At 37.8% G+C, this 18,345-nt stretch overlaps 1 protein-coding gene across 12 annotated transcripts in view; it reads right to left on the bottom strand.

The window, feature by feature from the left end:
- Window positions 1-18,345, bottom strand: part of NUMB (NUMB endocytic adaptor protein) — a 203,836-nt gene that overhangs the window by 150,657 nt on the left and 34,834 nt on the right. For 4 of the 12 annotated variants that reach the window (XM_078448045.1, XM_078448042.1, XM_078448043.2 and 1 more), the window contains exon 2: window positions 7,442-7,573. The exons of the other annotated variants lie outside the window; for them this stretch is intronic. The gene's annotated coding sequence lies outside the window, so the exon portion shown is untranslated. The remainder of the gene's footprint in view (window positions 1-7,441; window positions 7,574-18,345) is intronic. 12 annotated transcript variants of the gene reach the window in all.

Consider the following 18,345-nt stretch of genomic DNA (forward strand, 5'->3'; position numbering starts at 1 on the left):
AAATGACATAATAAAAATAATAGATGAAAAGTAGAAATAATCCAAACGCCCATCAACTGATGAATTAACTTTTTAAATTGGTATATCCAGCATTAGATGGTATATGCCTGGCTGGCTCAGTCAGTAGAGCATGTGACTCCTGATATCAGGGTTGTAGGTTCAAGCCCCATGCTGGGTGTAGAGATCACTTAAAAATAAAATCAGGGGTGCCTGGGTGGCTCAGTCAGTTGAGCATCCGACACCTGGTTTCAGTTCAGGTCATGATCTCATAGTTTGTGGCTTTGAGCCCCACATCAGACTCCGTGCTGACAGTGCAGAGCCTGCTTGGGATTCTCTCTCACTCTCTCTCTCTGCCCCTTCCCCACTCACTCTCTCTGTTTCTCAAAACAAACTTTAAAAAAATTTAATAAAATAAAATCATAAATTTATAAATTCATAAATAAATAAATAAAATTGGTGTATCCATACAACAGAATACTACTCAATAATAAAAAGGAACAATGCTGATACATGCTACAATATAATGGCCCTCAAGAACATTAAGGTAAGTAAAAGAAGCTGGACACAAGACCACAGTTGTATGATTCCATTTATATCAAATCTCCAGGAAAAGCAAATTATTAGAGATAGAAAGTAGATTTATGATTACCTGAGGCTGGGGTTAGAAATAAGAATTGACTACAAATAGGCAGAAGGGATTTCTAGGAGGTGATGAAAATGTTCTAAAACTGAATTGTGGTGATGACTATACAGCTTTGTAAATTTACTAAAAATCACTGATTTGTAATCTTACAACAAGTGAATTTTATGTATATAAATTATGTCAATAAAACTGCTTGAAAACAAAAACTAAACATAATGTGAATATTTTAATGTAGAGACCTATGCAAAGTAAGTTCCTAATTGCCTAGAAAACAGAAGGGTGGAAGTAAAAAGGCTGTTAAGGGGCCTAATTGACAGTCAAAAGACACCATGGAGACCTAAATGTAAGACAGTGATAGTGAGAACACAAAGAGGACTTGCTTCAAGTTAAAATGCAGAGTAAGGCTATCAAATTATCACATCAAAAATTACTGAGATTACATATTTAACAGGTACATATTACATCAATAAAATAAACAATATTCTTATTAATCTTAAAATTCCAAAAACCAGACCCAATCAATACAATCTCAGCTTTGCTCTGGCGAAAGAATTAATTTTGTTATTTTTAAATGTTTATTTATTTATTTTGAGAGAGAGAGGGAGAGAGAGAATCCCAAGCAAGCTCAGCACTATCAGCACAGAACCTATGCGGGGCTCAAACTTGCAAGTCGTGAGATCATGACCTGAGCCAAAACCAAGAGTCAGATGTTTAACTGACTGAGACACCCAGGTGCCCCAAGAGTTAATTTTAATCTAGTACCCTGAGATCTGAGAAATTCCTTCTTATGGCATTGTCAATTACTTTACAGACTTAGCTCTGTAAGGTGCTCAAGCCTCTATTCTCCTTTACTTCTTAATCAATGTGTCACAAATCAGATAAAATGCAACATGCTGGACAGTGGTACAGTTTTATGATATGTATAACCACTTTTTATTATATGATTAGTAGACTATGAGAATAACACATTTTTCATTCCATTATGTTTTTCTATTAAACAGAACTTTTTACTAAATATAAACTAGTATTAACATAATACTCAAAAAGAGGAGATGTGACTTAAATATCAATGTCAAAATACCTGGTTAATCTTTAACTCACCCCTCACTGCTCATTCTAACCCTGGTTTTATTAAGCACTGATTTTCTAATTTACCTCTAACTACTGTCAAAATTGGACTTCCCTGATATTTATCCAGTTTTAAGACTTTCAAGAGATTCAAAGATGTCAAAATTCTCAAAGTCTCCTTTTTCCAAAGATTAAATTATCCCAGTGGGAGGGGGAGTTCTGATTTCCTCCTGCTATAGTCAGAAAAGGCTTTTAAGATTCATCTTTCTTATAGTTTTTTCTTATAAATTCAAACAGTTATTTGAAATTCAGAATTAATGAACAAGTTTTCTTTTCCACAGATAGATGATGAAAGAAAACCATCTCTGTAAAATATCTCCAATAATGACAGCATGACTTTCTTCCAATCAGACCTCAATAATTTTCCTCACCTGTTCACTTCTCTTATCCTTAGATCACTAATATTAATGTTTACTGATTAACATACAATCTGTATCCTAATGAACAGGGACCTAGGAAGTTTTTACTGTCAATCCTCTGACACAGACTCCTCAATTTGTAAATTTGTAAAAGTAACTTGGAGTTAGTAAACTTCCAAACTTTCTCAGAAGCTAACATTTCTTTAAAATATTATAATCAGGTTAATGGGGCGCCTGGGTGGCTCAGTTGGTTAAGCGTCTGGCTCCCGCTCAGGTCACGATCTCGCCGTCTGTGAGTTCGAGCCCTGCATTGGGCTCTGGACTGACCCCTCAGAGCCTGGAGCCTGCTTCCGATTCTGTGTCTCCCTCTCTCTGCCCCTCCCCCGTTCATGCTCTGTCTCTCTCTGTCTCAAAAATAAAATAAACATTAAAAAAAATTTTTTTAATATTATAATCAGGTTAAAATAAAGATAAATCTATACTTTTAACGATATCTTATAATGTAAAATAATCCTGTCTTGATGATGATTAAGCTATTCCAATATTACTGAATTGACAAAAAGAAAACGTAGTACTTCATGTAACATGAAACATCATCCTATGTGTCAAAAGGCAAGACCTCCTTGGCAAAATGCAGAAAATAAGCCTAGCTCTATTAAACAGTATAAATAGTTATGCATTAAGGGCGCCCAGGCCATTCAGTCAGTTGAGTGTCCAATTCTTGATTTCAGCTCAGGTCATGGGTGTGGGACTGAGCCCTGAGCCAGGCTCCACGCTCAGTGTGGAGCCTACCTAAGATTCTCTTTCCCTCTGCCCCTCCTCCCTGCTTGCATGCTCTCAAAAAAAAAAAAAAAAAAAAAAAAAAAAAGGCATTAAAAAACAATGTCCTATTCAACACTGTACTAGACATACATTCTTGCTAGAGAATTAAGAAAAAAAATAAAACAAATCCAACTTGGAAAGGAACAAGTGAAACTATTTTTATAGAATGGATAAAAAAATGTGGTATATACATATAATAGAATATTATTTAGCCTTAAAAATGAAGGAAATTCTGGGGCGCCTGGGTGGCTCAGTTGGTGGAGCTTCCGACTTCAGCTCAGGTCATGATCTCACGGTTCGTGAGTTCGAGCACCACATCAGGCTCTGTGCTGACAGCTTGGAGCTTGGAGCCTGCTTCGGATTCTGTGTCTCCCTCTCTCAACCCCGCCCCCACTTGATCTTCCCCTCCCCTCAAAAATAAACAAACATTTTAAAAAAATTTAAAACAAAAATGAAGGAAATTCTCACATATACTACATCAAATGTCCTTGAGGACATTATGCTCAGTGAAATAAGCCAGTCACAAAAAGACAATACTGTATGATTTCATTTATATGAGGTACCTAGAGTAGTCTAATTCATTGACAGAAATAGAATCCTGGTTGCCAGGGGCGAGGGGATGGGAGAATAGGGAGTTGTTTAATAGGTATCAAGTTTCAGTTTCACAAGATGAAAAGTTCTGGAGATTGGGTTGTACAACAATGTGAATGTATTTACTGACATTACACTAAAAAAGAGTTAATATGGTAAATTTTATGCAACGCTAATCACTTCCTTACCACAAATTTTACACACTTTTGTTAAATATTTCATACACAAAAGGTGTTATACCTTTTTTTAAATTTTTTAATGTTTATTTTTCAGAGAGACAGAGCACAAGTGGGGGAGGGGCAGACAGTGAGGGGACACAGAATCTGAAGCAGGTTCCAGGCTCTGAGTTGTCAGCATAGACCCCGATGTGGAGCTCGAACTCACAAGCCATGAGATCATGACCTAAGCTGAAGGTTGGAAGCTTAAACAACTGAGCCACCCGGGCACCCCAGTGTTCTAATTTTTAATAATGGGGTGGGAGTTCCAGAGAAGAAAGTCACACAACTTCTGTTTTGCCAAAAATCTGTATAAGCATGAACTGAACGTCATTTTTCAACGGAGTGTCACTATAATTTTAGAGATGGGAATACTAAAGAAAAAAAAAAAATACTGATGAGTAGGATAACCAATAACCCCAAAGAAATATAATTTCTGCCTTCCACAATTATTCAATTTTTTTTGTATGTTAAAAGAATATTTACATATTCATCTTTACAAAAGAACTTTTATCATTTACCTCCTTCCATGGATTGAATAAAATGTCACAGAGTAAACACAATCACATTTGCAATTTCTATAGGGTGTCTTAGAAGTTTTTATTGTTGTGGCACCTGGGTGGCTCGGTCGGTTAGGTGTCCATCTTCAGTCTTCGGCCTAGGTCATGGTCTTGTCGCTCCTGAGTTAGAGCCCCGCGCAGGGCTCTGTACTGACAGCTCAGGGCCCGGAGCCTGTTTTGAATTCTGTGTCTCCGTCTCTCTCTCTGCCCTGCCCCTGCTCACATTCTGACTCTCACACTCTCTCTCAGAAATAAATAAACATTAAAAAAATTTTTTAAATGCTTAAAACAGGGGCACCTGGGTGGCTCAGTCGGCTAAGCATCTGACTCTTACTTTTAGCTCAGGTCATGATTTTGTGGTTTGCGATCAATCAAGCCCTGTGCTGGGCTCTGCGCTGACAGTGCAGCCTGGGATTCTCTTTCCCTCTCGACCCCTCCCCACTTGCACACACATACACACACACTCTCTCCCTCTCTCTCAAAATAAATTTAAAAATGCTTAAAACAAAAAATAAGGCAAGTTAATGACAAAAGGTTTTATTTATGTTTGTGTATATATGCATATATTGTTGTTATTGCTATTTAATATACAATATTTTACACTACCTATTATTCCCAATCTACATCTACTGGAAAACATCTCATCTTGTTTTTAAATGAAAAATGAAACAAAACAGCTTTCCCATTTATTACACTTTGAACTAAAATATATTGTTTCAAAGAATGAAATCATTTACAACAATGTGGATGGAACTAAAGGGTATTATGCTAAGTGAAATAACTCAGAGAAAGACAGATATCATGATTTCACTTACATGTGGAATGAGAAACTCAACAGATCAACATAGGGGAAGATAAGGAAAAATAAGATAAAAACAGTGAGGGAGGCAAACCATAAGAGACTCTTAAATACAGAGGACAAACTGAGGGTTGCTGGAGGGGTGGGAGGGGGAATGGGTTAAATGGGTGATGGGCATCAAGGACGGCACTTTTCAGGATGAGCACTGGGTGTCATATGTAAGAGATCAATCACTGGGTTCTACTCCTGAAGCCAAGACTACACTGTATGTTAACTAACTTGAATTTGAATTGAAAATAATAAAGTAATATAAACTATATTATTTCATAAACTCAGTCAGTTCTGATTATTCACAGTAAAGAGCAAACTTCTGAGATTACCTCTATTGTCACAATTGCTGGCTCAGTCATTTTCCACTGTAGGATATCTACCTGTGAGTACCTAGGAAATAGGACTGAACCAATGCTGCCAAATTAGGCTCATATCTAGACAGCAAAAAAATTTTCTGTGTCTAAGAGATAATGAGTATATGTATATATATAATAGTACATATTAATTATAGCTTATTTCCCACCTATAGTGAACAACATATCCATGTAATACTTAGAGGATAATCTAAAAATATTACCCCATTACATCCAGAAATTAAGTACTAGCTATATTCAAACCTACGACAGGTAATTTATATAAATGGTGAGTAAGTGCGATTAATACAACCAAATACTCTACAACTTGGTAAGTTTTCTTGTTCCATTGGAAAAAAATGTTTAATTACCAGAAATTTAGCAAGTAAAATTGTACAATCCAAAAAGAGCTTACATAGTTTTCCTCAAAAGCAGCAGACAAAACAAACTTGATGCATACAATAACACTGGCACTAGTTTCTTAAATCTACCATATTGGAAACCAGTTTCCCAAATAATTCTCCAATTATTAAAATAAGGGGAAAAAAACAAGTAGCCTTTGAACTAAAATAAAAGAAATATAAACTATATTGTTTCATAAACTCAGTCAATTCTGACTCAAAAACAAAAACCGAAGATGCAGATCTTATTTTTTAATGTTTATTTATTTTGGGGTGGGGGGGTGGGGAGACAGAGAATCCCAGTCAGGTTCCATGCTGTCAGCACAGAGACCAATAAGGAGCTCGAACTCAGAAACTGTGAGATCATGACTTGAGCGGAAATCAAGAGTCAGACATTCAACCAACAGAGCTACCCAGATGCCCCCGAATTTTATTTTGCATCTTGTTTATACATTTTTATCTCTATTTTTCATTATGCTGCTTTGTTGATACAAACAAAAATTCAAAACCTATTTCACCTCTTCCTGTTTAGGCATCTTATTTTCAGCATCATACTCTACTCAGACAGGAAAAGCACGCAAAATTCTTACTGGACTCAGACACCATAATTTCCTGCCAATATTCCTCTTTTCATATATTATACATGTTGTTTATATTCTTCATCTTAAAAGTAATACAAACTGTGGCCCATTATATTCTTCCAAGACAGCTACAATGGGAGATTCCATCCCATTGTATCTCTTCTTATAATGAGATGTTGATATTCCTCCCTTCAAGTGGTGTGGTCTATGTCTACCCCCTCCTCTGAACATAGGTGGGCCTTACTGACTACTTCAACAAACAGAAAAAAGCAGATTTAAGACTACGTGACTTCCAAAACTAAGTCAAATATGCCATGCAACTTCACCTTGTTCTCTTGGGATGCTCTCTCTTGGAACCTAGCCACCATGCTGTGAGGAAGCCAAGCAGCCAAAAGGAAAGGTCATGTGTAGGTGTTCTGGCCAAGAGCCCAGGCTGAGGTCCCTGCCAATAGCCAGCGTTAACCACCAGACACATGAGTGTGCAAGCCTTCAAATGATTCCACCGCCCAGCCAATCAAGCCACCCCACCCTTCCAGCTACTCCACCTCAGGCTACATATTAACAGAGACAAACTATCCCCCCCCAAGTAAGTCTTGACCAAATTACAGAAACATAATCAAAATAAATGACTGTGGTATGTTTTGAACCACTAAGTAAACAATAGATAACATAAGCTCATAAATAAAATTTGAAAAATGCACAAAAAGAGAAAGAAGAAAACCTTTAATTACACTAAGTTTCACCACTGTTAACATTTTGACACATATTTTACCATCAAGAAAATATTTTGCCCCCCTCACCTAAGATTTCAAATGCTTTATTTTTACTGGAATAAAGGGCCAAGTTTTAAAGGTAGTCAAGTGTTTGTATCTAACTAGAAATAGGAAGGGAAAACATTACAGTCATTCTACTTTTCTTCTCTTTACTCTTTCACATACCTGTCCTTAGTGAGGTATCTGAGGATGGCTGGTACACCAATATTCCAATCTATGGATGTGAATCAAGACCTTGGGTTGCAACAGCAGCTGTACTGGACCTCCTCCCTGGAAGAAGTTGCTGAAGCCCCAAATCTGAAATTTTTAAGGAAAGAAAATACTAAATATAAACATTTCCTTTCAATCACTTATAATTCCATCTCCACAACTAAATGGGTGCTGGCAGAGTAGGTTAAGATTACATGTAAGTGAACGCACAGGTTTCACTAAAAGTGGAGTAATGCGGATTCAAGATCCAGCTCTACTTACTAGATATATGATCTTACTGAAAGAACGAATTAGGGCACCTGGGTGGCTCGGCTGAATGTCCGACTTTGGCGCAGGTCATGATCTCCCGGTTCGTGAGTTTGAGCCCCACGTTGGGCTCTGTGCTGACAGCTGGGAGCCTGGAGCCTGCTTCGGATTCTGTGTCTCCCTCCCTCCCTCTCTCTCTCTCTGCCCCTCCCTTGCTCACACATTCTCTCTCAAAAACAAACTTAAAAAAAAAGAATAAATTCTCTGTGCCTAAGTCCCACCATGTAATGAAGACTGTGGTGACTGGATCAAAATCTTGGGCTAGGAGTTGGAAGACCTGGGTTCTAAACTCAGTTATCATTCTGCCTTGCTGTAAGAATTTTGATACTTCTCTGGGTTCAGATATACCATCTCTAAAAGGAGAGGGTTGTATTAGATAATGGTTCCTGAAATCTAATCCTTAAACAGATGCCAGCCATGACTAAAAAATGGGTGTAAAGTTACCAACTGTGCTTACTCTGAGATTGTCTTTCCTATTTTTTGTTATTAAAATGGCTTCTTTTATGAGATGATGTGATAGACAGTAGTATAGTTTTTTAAATATCTTGAAGAGTCAAAATCAAAAGCCTATAGCCCTATGTAAACAATATAGAATTCTTTTTAGAAATTCTTGTATGTATGCAACTTACATGAGCTCTAAAACCCCCTCTACTTCTAACATTCCACATATTTACTACTCAACTAGCATTTTTTAGGTACCTAAAGTGTGACAGACACTCTACCAGTTGCTGGGGAAGCCCCAAATTAAGTAAGATTAGTCCCTGCTCCTAAAAATCTCCCACTCTAATAGGGAAATAGACACATAAACCTCAAATACAATTTAACAGGCTAAGTTCTGTAATAGAGGTTTTACACCTTGCAACATACAAGAGGTAAAATAGCGGAATGAATGAATTTTTAAATTAAGTAGGATTTTTTAAATTATTACTTAAGATTTTATTTGCAGGGGATGGGGGCACCTGGCTGGCACAGTCAGAAGAGCATTCAACTCTTGATCTCAAGGTTGTGAGTTCAAGCCCCACATTGGGTGCAGAGATTACTTAAATAAATAAAACTTTAAAAAATGAGATTTTATTTTTTTAAGTAATCTCTACACCCAATGTGGGGCTTGAATTCACAACCCTAAGATCAAGAGTCACACACTCCACCAACTGAGCCAGCCAGGTGCCCCAAATTAAGTGGGATTTTAGAGCTTTATAATTGTATGAAGAATTACTCAACCTCTTTAAATCTCAATTTCCTTACTTGCAAAACAGGAATGATTACAGATAACACAGAGTTGTGGTAAATAGATAAAATGTAAAAACAAAGGACAATCCACCCAAAAATTTGGCTTATGTACTTTCCAGAAGACAAATTAAAAATGTATCATATATTAATGACCTGGCACAAAAGGGATTATTTACAACACTGATTTACACTCAGGGGTACCTTTGTCCACTAACTTCTAAACATCTGAAGGCTTACAACCAAGTTTGCTCCATTTATATTCCTAGCACCTAGTACAATTCCTTAATAATGGCAAGTATTAATAAATAGTTTATTAGAAAAAAGGACTGAATGAACGAATGGCTTTTTTAAAAAAACAGGAACTAAAGTGAAATAGCTGAAAGTAAAAATTCTTAAGTTTTCATTCAAAACTAATTTTAAGTGTGTATCTTAAGTACCCAAACCTGTCATATTAGAACCTGGATACGCAGGCCTGTTTTAAAAAGCAAAACAGGGTGCCTAGATGGCTCAGTCGGTTGAGCATCCAACGCTTGATTTTGGCTCAGGTCATGAATCTTAGGGTTATGGGATCAAGTCCTATGTCAGGCTCTGCACTAACAGGTTGGGGTCTACTTAGGATTCTATCTCCCCTTCTCTCTCTCTGCCCCTGCCCCACTTGCATGCACACACGCACAGGTGCACACACACACACACAGGTGAACACTTTCTCTCTCTCAAAAATAAACTTGAAGGAAGGAAGGAAGGAAGGAAGGAAGGAAGGAAGGAAGAGAAAGAAAGAAAGAAAGAAAGAAAGAAAGAAAGAAAGAAAGAAAGAAAGAAAGAAAGATAGATGAACTCCCAGGTTGGTTTATGTTCCAAGTAGCTGTCCCTAGAAGAACGGATCAGAAAAAGAAACTTAAGCACAGCATTTAAGCTTTATTCAGACCTGGAAGACAAAAATCTGACATAGTTCCCACAAAGAACATGCCTATGGAAAAAAACTACAGTATCTATTTAAAAAAAAAAAAAACAAAAACACTTATTTTTACTTTTTTTTTTTTTTACTAGAATTGCTATGCCAATTACAGTGATCATAAAGAGGAAACCTTCCCAATTACAAATTAAGACCTCCTACTCAAAACTTAACTCATAAATTCTGTTTACCCAACTAAATATTTACTTTCATCATACCCGAAGATCCTCCTTTCACTTCCCAGTATCTGTTCAAAGGTGTTAGACCCAATCACCATCCAATCTCAATTCTGAATGACTTTCAAAAAATGGGTGATTACCTCCTTAATATCATATCCCCTCTTAACATGTAACCACTAACAGTTCTCATAACTACATTTTGCCAAGGCCAAGTGTGATGTGCTACTCACAACTCCAAGCCTGTGCTGCATGGCTCCAAACTATTCTTCTCCAAGTAGTAGCATGCTATTCTCTTCTCTTAATTACATACGAATTCCTTGTACTCAAAATGTGGTTCACCAACTGGTACCATCTCAGGCCTTACCTTATACCTACTAAACAGGTTCTGCATTTTAACTTGAACCTCAGGTGATTCATACAAAGAAAATTTTGAGAGGCACTGTACTAATTCAGGGTCCCTTCCTCCCACCTTACAGTTTTTGAATTGCGATTTGCCATATAAGGAAAGAGATCCTTTTTCTTTTGAGCATATTAAGACCCACCAGGGGTGCCCGGGTGGCTCAGTTGGTTGAGCGTCTGACTTCGGCTCAGGTCATGATCTCACGGTTTGTGGGTTCAAGCCCCGCGTCGGGGTCTGTGCTGACAGCTCAGAGCCTGGAGCCTGCTTCCGATTCTGTGTCTCCCTCTCTGCCCCTCCCCAGCTTGCATTCTGTCTCTCTCTCTCTCAAAAGTAAATAAAACATTAAAAAAAAAAAAAAAAGACCCACCAAAATGAAGTGAGGAATCTTTAAATAAGATTACACAGTTTCTTCACAACCTTCTTTTCATAAAAGACTGTAAGTTTTATGAAGCCAGAGACTTCACTGTATCCTCAAGACTAAAACAGTACCAGGTAAATATTTGTAGAAGAAACAAAATAGACAACAGATGATCCCTAAGGTCCTCTGACTTTCAAATCTTTGGCTCTTCCATTTGCTATGTAAACAAAATTCTATCTAAGGAAAGGGAAGCTAAAAGATCATCTAAATTTACAAAATAAAAAATATGCCACCTTAAATGACTTGGTCACAAGGTCACAAGGCAGGTTCACTATTAAGTTCATAAAGCTCAAAAACATTTTTATAATATCATATATATTTTTTTTAAGTTTTAACTTATTCATTTTAAGTAATCTCTACACCCATCATGGGGCTTAACCTCACGACTCCAAGATCGAGAGTCACATGCTCTGGGGTGCCTAGGTGGGTCAGTAGGTTAAGCATCCAACTTTGGCTCAGGTCATGATCTCGCAGATCTCGATGTGGGGTTTAGGCCCCACATCGGGCTCTCTGCTGACAGCTCAGAGCCTGGAACCTGCTTTGGAATCTGTGTCTCCCTCTCTCTCTGCCCCTCCCCCACTCATGCTCTCTCTCAGGAGCACACACTCTCTCTCAAAATAAAATAAAACACTTAAAAAAAAGAGTCACATGCTCTTCCAACTGAGCCAGCCAGGCACCCCGGTATCATTGTATTATAAATATTAATATATTTTATAATTATATTTTAGGTCAAATGACAATACTTCCTCTACATGTACACTATCATCCAAGTAGCTAGCAAAACTCAAATATCCAGAAAAGTTGTACACTGAAGGGTTTAAGGAAACCTAAAATGTACACATTGTTGCAAAGTATCTGTACATAAAAACTGAAGATTTCATAGTATGATTAGTTTCTTCAAAGCCAGAAGTAAAGTGCTTCCAATCTTTACTGCACTTTAAGTTGAAATAGAGGAAAGAAACAAAAGGGATAGAAAAAAATAAAAATACAGAAAAGAAAAAAAAAAATAGGGACCAGATATGGCAACCAGATAGAGAAGTGAACAGAGGTAAATAGCAATCAAAAGTCTCAAGGAACGTGATTTAGGGACTTAGAAAAGGAAAAATGGCTATAAAAGCAAAAAGCAGAGTATCAATTGAACCAACATGCATTTCAGGAACTTCTAACACATAGTGCAAGAAATTTTGGGAGCAAGTAAATTCTAGAATATCTCTGGGGTTGGGGTGCCTGGCCGGCTCAGTTGGTAGAGCACCTGACTCTTGATCTGAAGATCATAAGTTGAAGCTTCACATTAGGCCTGGAGCCTACTTAAAAAAAAAAGAGAGAGAGAATGTTTTTTAATTTTTATTTTAGAGAGAAAGAGCGCAAATGGGGGAGACGGGCAGAGGGAGAGAGAATTCCAAGCAGGCTCCACGCTCAGCACACAGCCCATCACGGGGCTCAATCCCAGACCCTGGGATCATGACCCCAGCCAAAAATCAAGAGTGAGAGGCTCAACTGACTAAGCCACCCAGGTGCCCAGGGAGAGTCTGTTTCTAGAATATCTCTGGGATCCAGGCACCTGGTGGCTCAGTCGGTTAAGTGTCTAACTCTCAATATCGGCTCAGGTCACAATTTCACCCTTGTGGGATAAAACCCTGTGTGGGACTCCACCCTGGGTGTGGAGCCTCCTTGGGATTCTCTCCCTTTCTCTTTGCTTCTCCCCTGCTCATGCTTTCCCTCTCTCTTGCTGTCTCTCAAAATAAATAAACTTTTTTAATGTTTTTTTTTTTTTTTTTTTTTTTTGAGAGGGAGAGAGAGGCAGAGAGAGAAAGAGCACGAGCAGGGGAGGAGCAGAGAGAGGGAGACACAGAGGCTGAAGTAGGATCCAGGTTCTGAGCTGTCAGCACAAAGCCCAACATGGGGCCCAAATTCATGAACTTCGAGATCATGACCCAAGCAGAAGTCAGTTGCCCAACCAACTGAGCCACCCAAATCAACCCAAAACAAATAAATAAACTTTTAAGAAAATGTTTAGAATATCTCTGGGGTTGGTGGATCATTTCTCCCATCTACCATAGCCTACATAACTAAATTAATAAGGAACAAGGAAATACATCCCTAACCTCTTCAGAGATCACTAAAAAGCAAATTAGGTTCAATATGTACTTTGTTTTCTATGGCAAGCACAGGTCTAGAAAGTTTTCATTAATCTCTATGAAGATTTTCATTAAAAACAAAAAAAATTAAGTTTTGATTCCTCACCTACCTTCTACACCTCATTTTCCCTATTTATGATATTAGATTTAGTCCAAAACATAGATATAATCAGTTCATGCAGAGATTTCTATTTCTAAAAGACATTTTCTAGAAATCTATTATATGCAAAACAAACAAACAAAAACCCATAAATGTTAAATTAGGGTGAGGAAAGACCACCAGAACAAGGTACCAAAGTAGAAATCATAGACTGACTATAAAAATGTAAAACAGGGCTGCCTGGGTGGCTCAGGCAGTTGAGAGTCCGACTTTGGCTCAGGTCATTATCTCACCGTTCGTGGGTTTGAGCCTCACATCAGGCTCTGTGCTGACAGCTCAGAGCCTGGAGCCTGATTTGGATTCTGTGTCTCCCTTTCTGTCTCTCCCTGACTCACGCTCTGTCTCCCTCTGTCTCTCAAAAATAAATAAACGTTAAAAAAAAAAAAAATTTTTTTTAATGTAAAACATCTATGAGTGCCTGGCTGGCTCAGTTGGAAGAGCATGCAACTCTTGATCTAGGGGTCCTGAGTTTGAGCCCCACACTGGGTGTAGAGATTACAATCAATCAATCAATAACTTTTAGATGTAAAACATCTGCACTGCAAAACTCATCATGAAGGAAAGTTAAGACATGAATGACAAATTAGTAAAGTATCTACAATATAAAACAGAGATTTAATGCCCTTAATGTATAAACAGCTCCTATAAATTAATAAAACAACATGGGTAGAAACACATGAAAATATAACTTACGAAAGAAGAAATAAAATCATAAGCACAAGATGTAAATTTCATTAGTAAGAGACACAAATTATCATTTCAGATTGACAAATACTAAAAATATCAGTAAGATCCATACTGTTCTATAAGGTATGTGTTATAATCATATAACACACCAGTAAGATGTGAATCAGTAAGATCCATAAGTGTTCTATAAGGCATATAAAATCTGGCACTCCTATTCACTACTACTGAGATTCTATCTATCAACAGTTTATCATTGTAAGAGCTTTCAAGAAAATAAAGACATTTCAAAATATGCCCATCCTTTGACCCAACAGTCCCACTTGTAAAAAATGTATTCTAGGGATGTAAAATGTAAAAAATCCCATTCTAGGGATACCTGGGTGGCTTAGTCAGTTGAGAGTCTGACTTCAGCTCAGGTCATGATCTCACAGTTCATGGGTTCGAGTCCCACATTGGGCTCTGTGCTGACAACTCAGAGCCTTGAGCCTGCTTCAGATTCTGTCTCCCTCTCTCCCTGCCCCTCCCCCCTCTCAAAAATAAACAAACATTAAAAAAATTTATTCTAGGGGCGCCTGGGTGGCTCAGTCGGTTAAGTGTCCGACTTCAGCTCAGGTCATGACCTCACGGTTCGTGGGTTCGGGCCCCGCGTCGGGCTCTGTGCTGACAGCTCAGAGCCTGGAGCCTGCTTGGAATTCCGTGTCTCCCTCTCTCTCTGCTCCTCCCCAACTTGCACTTCGTCTCTCTCTCTCTCTGTCAAAAATAAATAAAACATTTAAAAATTTAAAAATAAAATAAAATAAAATAATTTATTCTAAGTAAATGGATGTGTTTAAATATATATGTACAGAAGAGCCATTGCATATGCCCAGCATGTAGCCAGTGTTCAATTAGTATCTGATGAATAAATAGTAGTGTTGAATCATAGCATTGTTCATAATAGCAAAACTGTTACCATTACAGAAGTATCTACAAATAAACCATGATATATCCATACATTGAAATCCTATACAGCCATTAAAAATGATAATGCAGGGGCGGGCGCCTGGGTGGCTCAGTCGATTAAGCATCCGACTCTTGATTTCAGCTCAGGTCATATCTTGTAGTCAGTGAGTTTGAACTCCGGGTCGGGCTCTGCGCTGATAATGCAGACCTGCTTGGGATTCTCGCTCTCTTTCCCTATCTCTCTGCCCCTCCCTGACTTGTGTGCACACATGCACACTCTTTCTCTCTCTCTCTCTCTCAAAATAAACTTAAAAAAAAAAATTTAATGATAATGCAGATCTATAATTATTAATTAGGGAAAAAAAACAGTAAACCATATGGTGGTTCCTCAGAAAAAGTAAACACATAATTACCACATGATCCAGCAATTCCATTTCCAGGTATATAACCAATAGAATTGAAAGAAGGGACTCAGATATTTTTTACAGCAAAGTTCATAGCAGCATTGTTTATAATAGCCAAAAGATGGAAACAACCTAAATGCCCACTGAAAGATTAAATGATAAGCAAAATGTGGCATATACATACAATGGAATATTATTCAGCCTTAAAAAACAATGTTCTGACACATGCTACACCATGGATGAACCTTGAAAACATATGCTAAGTGAAATAAAACCAGATACAAAAGGACAAATATTGTATGATTGCATGTTTTTGAGATATACAAAACAGCGAAATTCAGACAGAAAGGTAGAATGGTGGTTGCCATGCGCTGGGGGAAGGGGAGAACAAGCTGTTACTGTTTAATGTGTACAGAGTTTCAGTTTAGAAAGATAAAGTTCTAGAGATGGATAGTGGTGATGGCTGCACAATAATGTGAATGTACTGAATGCCACTGAACTGTACATTCTGAAATAGTTAAAATGAAAAAAAATTATAACATGGTTAAAATAGTAAATTTTATGTTATGTATATTTTATTACAATAAAAAAATTATAATGAAAACAATAACACATCTTCTAGACTGGAATAAACACTGTTTATTATTTTTGAGTTGTATTCATAAAAAGTGATATTAAAAAAATGCATTACTTTGGTTATTTCTGTTCTATTATTATTATTCAGTACCCCCTACACAAGTCATCAAGAATAGTACCAAATGCACACCTGTCAGAATGACTAAAATCAACAACACAAGAAACAACAGGTGTTGGCAAGGATGTGGAGAAAAAGGAACACATGTGCACTGTTAGTGGGAATGCAAACTGCTACAGCCACTGTGGAACACAATACGGAGGTTCTCCAAAATTTTAAAAGTAGAACTACCCTACCATCCAGTAATCTCACTACTAGGTATTTACCCTAAGACTAGAAGAACACTAATTCAAAGGGATACATGCACCCTATGTTTATAGCAGGATTATTCACAATAGCCAAGATATGGAAGCAGCCCAAGTGTCCATTGATTGATGACTGGATAAAGAAGATGTGGGGGGTGTGTGTGTGTGTAATGGAATACTATTCAGCCATAAAAAGAATGAAATATTGCCATTTGCAACAACATGGATGGAGCTAGAGAGTATAAGGCTAAGCAAAGTAAGTCAGAGAAAGACAAATACCATATTTCATTCATATATGGACTCTAAGAAACAAAACAAACAAGGGAAAAAGAGAGAAATCAAGAAACAGATTCTTAATTATAGAGAACATACTGATGGTTATCAGAAAGGAGGGGGGTGGAAGATGGGTTACATAGGTGACAGAGATTAGAGAGTGCACTTGTCATGATGAGCACAGGATGAGGTATGGAACTGTTGAATCATTATACTGTACACCTGAAACTAATATAACACTGTACATTAACTGGAATTAAATTAAAAGCCTAAATATAAAAAAAAAGTACCAAATGTAAATATTTTTCATCTGAGGTTCAAAGCATAGCTCTGTAAATTACAGTTCACATACCTATTCTAAATAATAAGACACTAAATCAGAGTTAAAACATGTAGCTTCTGTGCTTTTTACAAGTTACTTAAGATGAAAGTCAAATAAATTCCCATGTAAACTAACTCTCATCCTCTTCAGCAAAAAAATCAAGCTATCTAGAATATAGCAAAGAACTCCAGTAAGAGGAAAGATCTCAAGTATCTGCATATGCACATTAGAAAATCACCAGAAAACTGAAGAATAAACTACCGAGATGTGATCCTTTGAGAATACACAGCTTATGGTCAAAATAAGCAAAAAGAAGGGCCAAGTCGGACATCAAAGTAAACATCAAGAATAGAAAGCTCCAACCAATCCCATCTTGCCCCTTGCATCCTCTGAGAATGGTCTGACTCTGGTATAACTCACATATTTGATTAGGGCATACCTAAATAATTCATTCCATAAAGGAGTGAAAGGTATGTAAGGGGGGAATCCAAATTTAGTCCTATCTGAAACTTTATTGAGCTCAAGTACCAGAAGTTTCCAGGTGTGGGAGCAGTGCTCTGCTTATCCAGGTGCACTCTCACCTCATGAGATGCTGCCCTCTGGCACACTCTATAGGCAAAGTTAAGTCAACACACTGCTCTCCACAAGAAACCAAGACACCTATTTTAAACTGTGAAAACATTTGGGTCACAATTAGCACTTAAAGAGGACGAGAAAAGTAGGGGCACCAGGATGGCTCAGTTGGTTACACATCCAACTTCGGCGCAGGTCATGATCTCGCGGTTCCTGGGTTGGAGCCCCCACATCAGGCTCTGGGCTGACAGCTCAGCCCAAAGCCTGCTTCAGATTCTGTGTCTCCCTCTCTCTGCCCCTCCCCCACTCACACTCTGTGTGTCTCTCTCTCAAGAAGAAATAAAACATTTTTTTTTTAATTTTTTCAAAGAGAGAAAGAGGGGCGCCTGGGTGGCTCAGTCGATTGAGCATCCGACTTCGGCCTGGGTCATGATCTCGTGGTCCGGGAGTTCGAGCCCCGCGTCAGGCTCTGTGCTGACAGCTCAGAGCCTGGAGCCTGTTTCGGATTCTGTGTCTCCCTCTCTCTCTGCCCCTCCCCTATTCACGCTGTCTCTCTCTGTCTCAAAAATAAATAAACGTTAAAAAAAAAATTAAAGAGAGAAAGAGAAGTAAAATGGAAAAGATGAGTGCATCACCTATATTAAGGATGAATACCAATCTCATTTTTCTTTCAACTCTGTGTATGGGGGGCAGGTCACCATATCAAAAATGTTTAAAATTCACTGCTGTAGGGAAATGCTTGTATGTTTACACCTGAAGACAAGCAAAAATATGTGTGCAATACCAACAAAATGGAAATAAAACAAATGTCCATCTTTAGAAGAAAAGATAAATTGTGGTACAGTCTTACAATGAATACATATATCTGAGAAAATGAATCATGGTTACACACACTGATATGGATGAATCTTAAAAACAGAATACTGAGGTGTGCCT

This window comes from Panthera onca, chromosome B3, assembly GCF_046562875.1.
Source record: "Panthera onca isolate mPanOnc1 chromosome B3, mPanOnc1 haplotype 2, whole genome shotgun sequence".
NCBI classification, from domain to species: domain Eukaryota; kingdom Metazoa; phylum Chordata; class Mammalia; order Carnivora; family Felidae; genus Panthera; species Panthera onca.